The sequence below is a fragment of the Octopus sinensis genome, linkage group LG1 (genome assembly GCF_006345805.1).
Source record: "Octopus sinensis linkage group LG1, ASM634580v1, whole genome shotgun sequence".
Classification (NCBI taxonomy): Eukaryota; Metazoa; Mollusca; class Cephalopoda; order Octopoda; family Octopodidae; genus Octopus; species Octopus sinensis.
The window spans coordinates 53,262,213-53,272,684 of NC_042997.1; the positions used below are offsets into that span (position 1 = coordinate 53,262,213).

At 35.2% G+C, this 10,472-nt stretch overlaps 1 pseudogene; it reads right to left on the reverse strand.

The window, feature by feature from the left end:
• Positions 1-438: 438 nt before the first annotated feature.
• Positions 439-555, reverse strand: LOC115220854 (annotated as a pseudogene).
• Between the last annotated feature and the right edge of the window lie 9,917 nt (positions 556-10,472).

Sequence of the window (10,472 nt, forward strand, 5' to 3'; positions counted from 1 at the left end):
TCTTACTCTTTTCTCTTTTCTCTTTTACTTGTTTCAGCCATTTGACTGCGGCCATGCTGGAGCACCGCCTTTAGTCGAGCAACTCGACCCCGGGACTTATTCTTTTTTTGTAAGCCCAGTACTTATTCTATCGGTCTCTTTTTGCCGAACCGCTAAGTGACAGGGACGTAAACACACCAGCATAGGTTGTCAAGCAATGCTAGGGGGACAAACACAGACACACAAACAAACACACATACATATATATATATACATATATACGACAGGCTTCTTTCAGTTTCCGTCTACCAAATCCACTCACAAGGCTTTGGTCGGCCCGAGGCTATAGCAGAAGACACTTGCCCAAGGTACCACGCAGTGGGACTGAACCCGGAACCATGTGGTGGTTGGTTAGCAAGCTACTTACCACACAGCCACTCCTGCGCCTATAAAAGGAAATGCTTACAGCACCTAGGTTTCCCAAGCGGTCACCCATCTAAGTACTTACTAGGCTCGATGTTGCTTAACTTCGGTGATCAGACAAGAACTGGTGCTTTCAACGTGATATGTGTAGATTTATTTTACTTTGGCCAAAAGACATGCAGAGTTGAGTCCCAAACTTACAGAAATATAAAAGACAATGTCATTGATTAATATTTTTTTCTTCGGTATTTTTCATGTGGATGACAAATTATCTATTTTCTAAATAATTCTATTTTCCCATGCTAGCTAACATACAATCCTGTACATCAACTTGGTAAAATTTTTATCACTACTCCAAAAAATATGGTGATGAGATTATACAAAGGCAGAAACATGTCTGGAGTTGTCTCCTATGTATGTAGAAGAAAATGAAAATATTAGTCATTGAGTAATACTGTTTTTTTTTTCTCATTGCATAATCAATTCTCATTAACCTTTTAAAAACTTCCGCTGTTAGGTATACTAACACTAACTCACTATTCTTTAATGACAACCACATGGGAAATAGATACCCTGCTAAAAGTTTGTTAATTCAATATCAGGGTAAAGTAAAAATAAAAAAAATCTGGATATAATCTTTTATTCACGTTAGTTAAATATAGCTATAAAAATATAAGATAATTATTAGGTAAATCTAATGAATGTATAGAAAAATTATTCAGCACTTGTTACAAGATACTTTGAAGGAGTTGATGAGGGTGACTATTTCTGGTCACCCACTGAGCAAATATTAACAGCTAAGTTTCCTTCATATAATGCAATCTATGGGAAAAGGGTGTAATGTACACTGCTGGAATGGTTTTAATCATAAGCCTGTCTGTTCTGAGTCAACTTGGGTTTAATAGCAATAACAAATATTTTGAATAAGCAACAAATTTATAGGAAAGTTGTAAAGTTCATTGAATCAACTCTGCTACATATCAACTCGAGAGGAATGAAAGGTAAAGTTGACTCTGAAGGACTTTTAATTAGAATAGAAAAATGAATGATAAAATACTATTAGGGTTTAGCTCAACACTCAGCTAATCCAATTTTACCTTTAAACTTTTGACAGAAGAGTAATACAGAACTGAAAAAATTGAAAAAGAGGTTCAGAAATTAAAAAAGATAAAAAATGGGCAAAGACTTAGAGAAGTCTGAGGTCAGGCAAACTGGATGTAGATATTGTTTGGATAAAATAGGATATAGGAAGGATAAAATCAAGATGAAATGTGGAAAGAGAAAACAAGTGAAAAGAAGACAGGTGAAAAGATTAAGTCAAGCAAAAAAAAAAGTAGGTGGGGTAAGAAGGTAAGTCTTAAAGGTAAGTCATAAAATAGGAGGTAAGTACCTGAGGAGACAAGCCCATGACCCAGTTTCAATTCATATTTCGCTTCATTGATAATAGAAAAGTAAAAATATTGCAAGTTTTACAAAGCCATGGGAAATTGTATAGAACAATGGGAAATTATTTCAATGCTCTCTCTGTTTGTCTGTCTGACTGTCTCTTTGTCTGTCTGTCTCTCTCTGTCTCTCTCTTCCACTATCTCTGAAATACTGTAATACTGTGTTAGGAAATGAAAATGATAAATAACTGAAAATTTGACGTATGATATTAGTAAAATCCGAGCCAATACTATCTTCAATTTAGTTTTGATTTCATGTTGAAGCCATTTAAAGTTATGTCTTAAAAGCTGTCATGAATGTCATAAACTTAATTCAGTTCCATAAAACACAGTGGGCTGTAATTAAAGAGAAATTTAGTGAAAGTAATATTTGACATATTTAACGTTTTGTACCCAGACCTGGTATGTGAATCTCCCATCAAATCTGCCTGCTTATGGACTTCATCCATTTGATCAGTAGTCTCCTATCATTGTAGTGTATGTTGATGGAACTCTTTCTGTTCACACTTTATCAAAGCTGGTGTGCCCCAGGGTTTGATTTTGTCTCTGACTCTCTTCATTCTTGTTTCTTTATTGCCTGCAAGGGGCTAAACATAGAGGGGACAAACAAGGACAGACAAAGGGATTAAGTCGATTACATCGACTCCAGTGCATAACTGGTACTTTATTTATCGATCCCAAAAGGATGAAAGGCAAAGTCGACATTGGCGGAATTTGAACTCAGAACGCAACAGCAGATGCAATACCGCTAAGCATTTTGCCTGGCATGCTAACGATTCTGCCAGCTTGCCGCCTCTCTTCATTCTATACATCAATGACAATCACTCCTAACAACACTCACTCCCACACAGATGATAATACCCTTCTTTAGACTTCTCATCTATGCATCAACCATATGTAACCTAAACATAATATGTCAAACATGCATTGATTTTATGGACAGAGACCTTAAAAGTATCCTCCTGTGGGGATATGACAATCTTGTCTCTCTTACTGCAGATGCAACTATAAAGCCTCTCTCTGCTTTTTCTATAATCATAGGATAGCCTCTTCTCCCTGGACCTTGCTGACCCTTAGCTCAGATACTCCAGACCCACTTCTCTCTCCTCTTATCATCTAAGTTGTGTTCAGGCTCTAAGGCCTTGCACTACCCATTAATGCCCTCTAAAACTCTCACTCTGTTCATGTATTTCCTACAGAAAAAGTCAAGCTGGATATTAATAATATCAATCAGAGTCTCTGTAAAGTTCATGGGCACTGACCCGTCTTCTGGACCCAGAAAGTAAGCAGAGAAAAAAAGGCATTAAGGAATATTTGCCATATTAGCTATGAACTAATCCCATCATTTTAGCTATGAACTGATCCCATCTTATCAGTAAAGAACAGAAATTGACCAAACCATTGTGTATAGTTCCTAAGAAGACCAATACTTGATAGAAACCTTGCACTGTTTTAGCTGAAAAACTTTTCAATATTGTGTATATCACTGCAAGCCATTTGGATGAACATGTGCTTAAGTGTTTTATATTTTTTTTTTTATAAAAGCCCCTGGTTGACTTGGTATGTATGGACAAAGTGAAGGAGGAAACAGGCCACTCCTGATAGTATGTGGATTCACATATTTCTGTTTCACTGATTGAAATAATAACAGATTCCTAAAGGTGCACTGATCTGATTAACTGGAACCAATGTTCACCACCATCTAGTCAGTCTCTGACTCTGCATGCAGCAATGTATACTTTAAAGAATATTTTAAAATTAAAACAAGTTTATTTTATAAAATTGATCTGTTGGCCTGATTAAATATTACCACAGGCTGGATCTGACCCACAGGTTATGTGTTTGACACCCTTGCTCTAGAAAGAACTTTTCACTACTAATTACTTGGACAATCTCAGTTGACTGAAGTTTTCAGCTTAGTATATTACATATGAAAAGTTCAGTATTTATTTTTAATTCACAGAATATGCTACTGAAGTATTTTCCTTTAGCCTTTATGCTATTTGTTCCACAGAAATCTTACAAGACGTTTTTGAACCATATTATAGACGTCTTTCTTCAATAATCTGTAGTTTTTGTATTGAATATATTTTTGATTTGTTTATTATCTTTTCAATTAAAAAAAAACAAGGAAAAAATTTCGTTTGAAAAAAAATTTTTAATCTATTTGTTATCAGCATGTTTTCAACATATATAATTTAACTTAGATACCTTAGATTGGTTTGGACCATTATATGTCTAACTTAATTAGCACCATCTGGAGTTGTCTTTTAAGTCATGATTTAGGAGATTGCAATCCACTCGAACAGGGAGTGGTCTGGTGTGATATATCTGGATGTTGATAATTTGTCCGACTTTTCTTGGAGGAATTTGTCCGAGTACCATTGGAATGTTATAGCAAAACGAAGGTTTAAAAAAATAGTCGGTATGCATGAAGTGAAACTCCACTAATGTCATTAATAGACCTGTTGATAAAATAACAACTAATGAAGAAGTTGGATGGATTTAATCAACTATTCTCCTTCCCAATACGTTTAGGAACTTGTAACAATGTGAGAAATTCCTGTTGGTACTGTTACTTCGCTGGAATTTAAACCTTAACATTTCTTTATATGTCATATCTGTTTATTACATTTGTGAATAAGCCATAGTCAATATGCTTTCTCTAGAGTACAGTTAGGTCTTGTAAATTGCAAGAACGAAGAACACAGTTTTTTGCGAAAGAAAAGGCATTGCGACTATAAACTGTTACCGGCAATAGCAATTAAAATAAAACATGGAAGGGAAACAACTCCTTTGTAGTACAGTAAGTTATTGACCTTGTATAATACAATTCGTTCATGCCCAAGAAGTTAATGACGTACATACCTCCACAAATACCTATTTCTTTATTACCCACAAGGGGCTAAACACAGAGGGGACAAACAAGGACAGACATAAGTATCAAGTCGATTACATCGACCCCAGTGCGTAACTGGTACTTAATTTATCGACCCCGAAAGGATGAAAGGCAAAGTCGACCTCAGCGGAATTTGAACTCACAACGTAACGACAAACGAAATACCGCTAAGCATTTCGTCCAACGTGCAATCGTTTCTGCCAGCTCGCCACAAATATCTTCGATAACAGACATGCATAATCTCGTGTGCTTCTGAGCAATTATATCTATGTATGAGATGTCTTTACTTTCAGAAGAAATTTGGACGAGCAGATCCAAACCAATCTGTGAGACTAACGGATAATAGAAATATATCCAACCATAAAAATACTGCTAATTGTATCACTTAAAAACTTCCAAATATTTCTGATGTGTTTCAAACGAGGGAGTCTGTACGTGGTTATTCGATCTGCTTGAAATGGCATCCAGTTCTTTCTTAAAGCAGACCCTAGTGTAAAAAATAAAAAGAAAGAATACATAATACATTGAATAAATGTAGTCCTGCTTACACAATACTTGAAAAAGACAGAACGGGCATAGCTTGACTGCCTTTGATTATAAATTTATTCAAAGTCGATCTGGGGCCAAGTAATAACAATAACACAGCGTGAACGCGTAGTAATAGTTTTACGCATGGTAATATTGTGGCTCTGGACGTCAGTATTTTAAAGCTGTGGCCTTGCGTCTTTTCATTTAACTATCCACAACATAATGGGTAGGTTTAATGGATATTTATAAACATGTCAATTCTAAGAATCCCATGTGAAAATAACTAACCCCAAGCTGAATCAATCAAGGAGCAAAGAGTAACATATGCTACAGGCATCGCATTTTCAAAGATCCTGCGTTTAAGTTAAATACTTGCAAAGTCATGAATACCAATTCGGTGAATCTATGCTCTATCTTTGTGGTATTATACGGCCTTCAGCATTTATGAACAATTGGGGAGGTAAAGTTGATCCAATACTCGAAATACTTCCGAGACTCAGTACATCATTTAATTAAAATAAAATACAACAATCAAATTGTATTACACCGTTAAATGAGCCGACTTATTTAATTTTTGTTGGGACCTAATTGATATGATTGTAACGGAAGTAATTGATTTGATACACAATATTATGAATTATCGGAGACAGCAGTTTATGTTGTAGGATGTGGAAGATGAACAATGCATGAAGTTTTAAGAAGTATTTATTTACCGTTACGTTACAAATACCTTGCCTCGACGGGCAGGTTTTGATACATCCAAAAGCATGCTATGTAAAGTTTATTTTTGGGTCCTCTTCATTGTTTAGTAGTAGTAAATACCGAGAGAGATTGAATGATGTTGTAAGAGAACAGAATTGGAGCTAGTGAGAGAGTGTGGGACGTTGTCTTTCTTTTTCCCTCTGCCTGTTTGTCTGCCTACCTCCATGATTCTAGTGGTCAGTTTTCACTAACTGATGTTAGCTCTCTCTCAACTCACGAGTTTGTCACCAAGGCAACCAACTCCGTTGAGTCGTCACGACCGTGACGAACTGATTTTTGCTTGGGGGTATGCTTGCTTATATAACTATCCAGAAAGATAGATATATCACTGAGAACAATAGATTTAGTTGGTGATCTTGTTATCTCTATTTTAGCTTTTGGTGAAGTAGAAGAGGTTAGAAAGGGTCAAGTAGTGAAGACATTATTTCAGCCTAGCTAAAGGCACCTGGAAAATGTAAAACTACTGTCAGAGAAAAACCATTGTTCCATCGTGGGAAAAGTTCTGTTGCCGTGTTAATTTAAATTTGGCTGTGGTGGATCGAATCCACTTCATTCTTGCAAAATTCACCACATGATCGACATTCCTTTTCTTTATTTTCGAGGCACGAAACTTGTCATCTGGAATAATTATTATTCATGAGTCATAGTTCAGAGTTAGATTATCACTAAAATTTGATAGATATTGTATTGTTAATCTTCTTCAACAAATAAAATCGGATTTCTAAATGTGTAAGAAACATTCTGTTGTGTATAGTTTATCCTTCAAATTTGTCGTTAGTCTGCCTCGAGCTTTCTTGTTCATTAAACCGATTTTGAAAGCATTTAGGCTGAGAGTACTTGTGGCGTTTCTCAGTTCGAAGAGTTTCACAGGTAGATACTGTTAAATGTCGACACACAAAGAGAATCATTTATTAATAGGGGCGAGTTATAGGCTTTTGGTATATTGGGGTGTACTAGATGTTCTTTATGAATGATCATTCCACCACGGATTGCCCTTTCAGACATTTTATTCATCACCAGATCTTTGAAAAGCAGAATCCATTGTGAAAGAGGGAATGCTAAAATAATTTACCGCATATAAGCCACCGTCTTTTTTTTGTTTACTTTCTAAATGTCTCAAGCATGTCAATTAGCAGGTAAATATCAAGCATTAGAAAAAAAAATGAAAAAGAAAGCAACCGTTGTATTTATTTCGATCAACCTTCACCCTATTTTAGCTGCTCTGTATACCTTAGTCCTTCAGATAACCAACAGGGACCAGCTTATACACTCCGTTCGTCTGATCTAGCTGACTTTTATCAATCTTTTTTTGACGAGTAGATTAAATCCAAGTGTTAATACTCGTACAAAACTTTCTGAACTAAGAAATGTCGCAAGTATTGTATAATTTAAGAGGTACTACTGGAAAAAAAGTTTAGATACACTTCATTTTTATTTGAATAGAAACCTAGCTTATTGTAAAGAATTATAATCGTTTTTATGAATCCATCAGCTTATTTGAAGGATCAATATATAGATTCAACACCAGCTATTATTGATTGCATTAAGTTTTGCTGTCTGAACAAGTCGAAAGCTTTGTGAAGATTTTGGATATGGAAGGTCAGTGCTGAACAATTCAAAGTTTACTAGATTTTTGAATGGAAAATCGTTCATTTATGAAATATTTCTGCGATCAAATTTATGACAGTGCCACCGATATAAGTATATACAAACATAGATTAAAGAACTGAATGAATTTATGGAATACATTTTGGAAAATATACCGCTGAATATTGTGAAGAAGCATTATTTGCATATATTCTTTTCTGATCTCCTTTCTGGTATACTATCCGATAGTGATGCGCATTTGCTGATTGTGAAAAGTATGTCAGACATCAGATAATTAGCTTGTGTAAGTGCAACAAAAGTACTTTTACACAGTTTTTCAGCAATAAAAACAACACTTGAACAACGTTTCAAATATCAATGTTCAGAAAATATGATGTAGACGACAAACTCATTTTTAATGATGAAGCTGAAAACGAGAATAATAGTTATTTTGTGGGATAAAGAATTACAGGGTTGTTAAGTGGCCAGTGTTTCTTGGTAATTTTTTTTTATCAAGACTTGAAAATAACTTCTTAGCTTATGTATCTTTCTTAATCTGTACATGGATATATTAAATCAATGCATTTATTTTATGAAACACAGAAAAAAAAAAAAAAGACAACTAGGATTTAACTTATCAATTGCATACGCCAAAAACAAAAACAAAATCGCAGCAATGATGATTTCAGCAGTTCCATCATCCCTAAATCACTTGTTGAAACTCAAAGGTTTTATTAGAAAGTTAAAAGCCAAATATTTCTTATTATTTTTGGTAGCTTAACTTTCTGCCCAGTCAGAAACATCAGAAAGCTTATCAAAGAGTGAATGAATGAGTTGAACTCCTTCATCGGTAATTGCCATAAAGATCATAATATCTTGTTAAAATATACCGTAAATCCTCGAGTATAGTCCGCCCTTGAGTATAAGACGCGGGGGATTTTTAGGGGGCTGTACCTCTGAAAAACCTAAACCGTTTGTATAATACGCACCCCTTCTCTAACTTGAGTCAAGGAGGTCTATATAACGTTCTTGGTTTGTACAAATGTATACGGTAACGTACTTTATTATTATTGTATACATAACATAATGCAAACGTGTAGCATTTTTGTGCATTTTGTTTGCAGAAAATAAAGAAATAGCAGTAATAGTGTTTAAGAAATGTTGCTTACTGCAAGTTATGGATGATTCTTTTATAACTTCATTGCGTCTGAATAAACATTGCCGGACAGCAAATCGAGACTTGGACATTGCTTAGAAAATATTTTTGATTTTTAACCCCGTGTATAATACGCACTAGGGATTTTGACCTTTGAATTTTGGGAAAAAAATGCGGATTATACTCGAGGATTTACGGTATCCAGAACATCCGATAGAAAGACTTCATAAAGAATTTTTACAGTTTACAAAATTGTAAAACTTGATCTTGCTTCTCATTGCCATTAAACAAGACTTGGTTGAGTTACAGTTTTACTGTTTATTAACAGGCAATTCCTCGGAGGTTTGTCTTACAAATATAGAAATGCCTCGTGGTTACCACCCGTAGTCTTCACTGCAAGTGGCAACCATTTTAAAAACTACCAAAAATTAAAAGTGGATTAGAAGCACCATGGGCCAAAAACAGAATGAACAATTTCGCTGTTATGAGCATTGAACATAAACACATGCGTGAAATAAATATTTCCAGTATCACCAACATATTTGCTAACATTAAATTTGGAATCTATGACGTCAAAAACGAAAAAAAAAAAAGGAGAAAAATAATAGAATCATTCATTGTTTTAGAAATAGGAACAAATAATTTTAAATGTACCCAATTAATTTTCTTTTTCTGCCAAAGTAAATAAGTCCAAGTTAAATATTTTCCGTCTTTCAGTCAGATTACGTGTGTTTAATGCTATTTTTCTATTTCTCTCCCCCCTCTCTCTCTCCACACACACACACACACACACACACACACACACACACACACACACACACACACACACACACACACACACACACACACACACACACACACACACACACACACACACACACATACACACACAAGTAAATGAGATGACAAAGGAATAAATGATTATTTTATGAACTTCATTAGCTTACGGCTGTTTCTGCTATAAGATGCAGTAGACTCAAAGCTGAGTGCCTGAGTAATATAGCTTCGTCAGAGCTTCGAATATGAAGTGTGCAATTTAATTGGGAAAATAATTACATTTATGCTCACACACACACACACACACACACACACACACACACACACACACACACGCATACATATATATATATACAGGAGAAAACATTACCAACGAGTAAGTAAACACCTACGACGGGGATGAAAATCAAGGACTCTCTTACAAACTATTATGAACTGTGTATAATTTGCCAACTTTTTCTTTCACTTCATGCAACTATATTTGTTCTACATGCTTTTATGTTCTAACTGCTAATCGTTTGCTTTCCCAAATAAACTTACATTTCATTTCATAAGCTCCATAGAAGCCATAGAAGCGCTCAGCTCTGAATGCACTGCACCTTAGAGCAGAAACAACTGTAAGGTAATGAAGTTGATTACATAATTCCTGTTCCCTTGTTATTTATTGAATTTCAAATTACGCTCTTTATTCTGAACCATATGTATATTGAGTTCTAACACTAGGTTATTAGTATCGCTATGCCTAAGCGAAGACGCGTAGCTCAGTGGTTAGAGCGTCGGGCTCACAGTCATGAAGTAGTGAGTTTGATTCCTGGACCGGGCTGTGTGTTGTGTTCTTGAGCAAGACACTTTATTTCACGTTGCTCCAGTTCACTCATCTGTAAAAATGAGTTGCGACGTCACTAAAAGACTACGA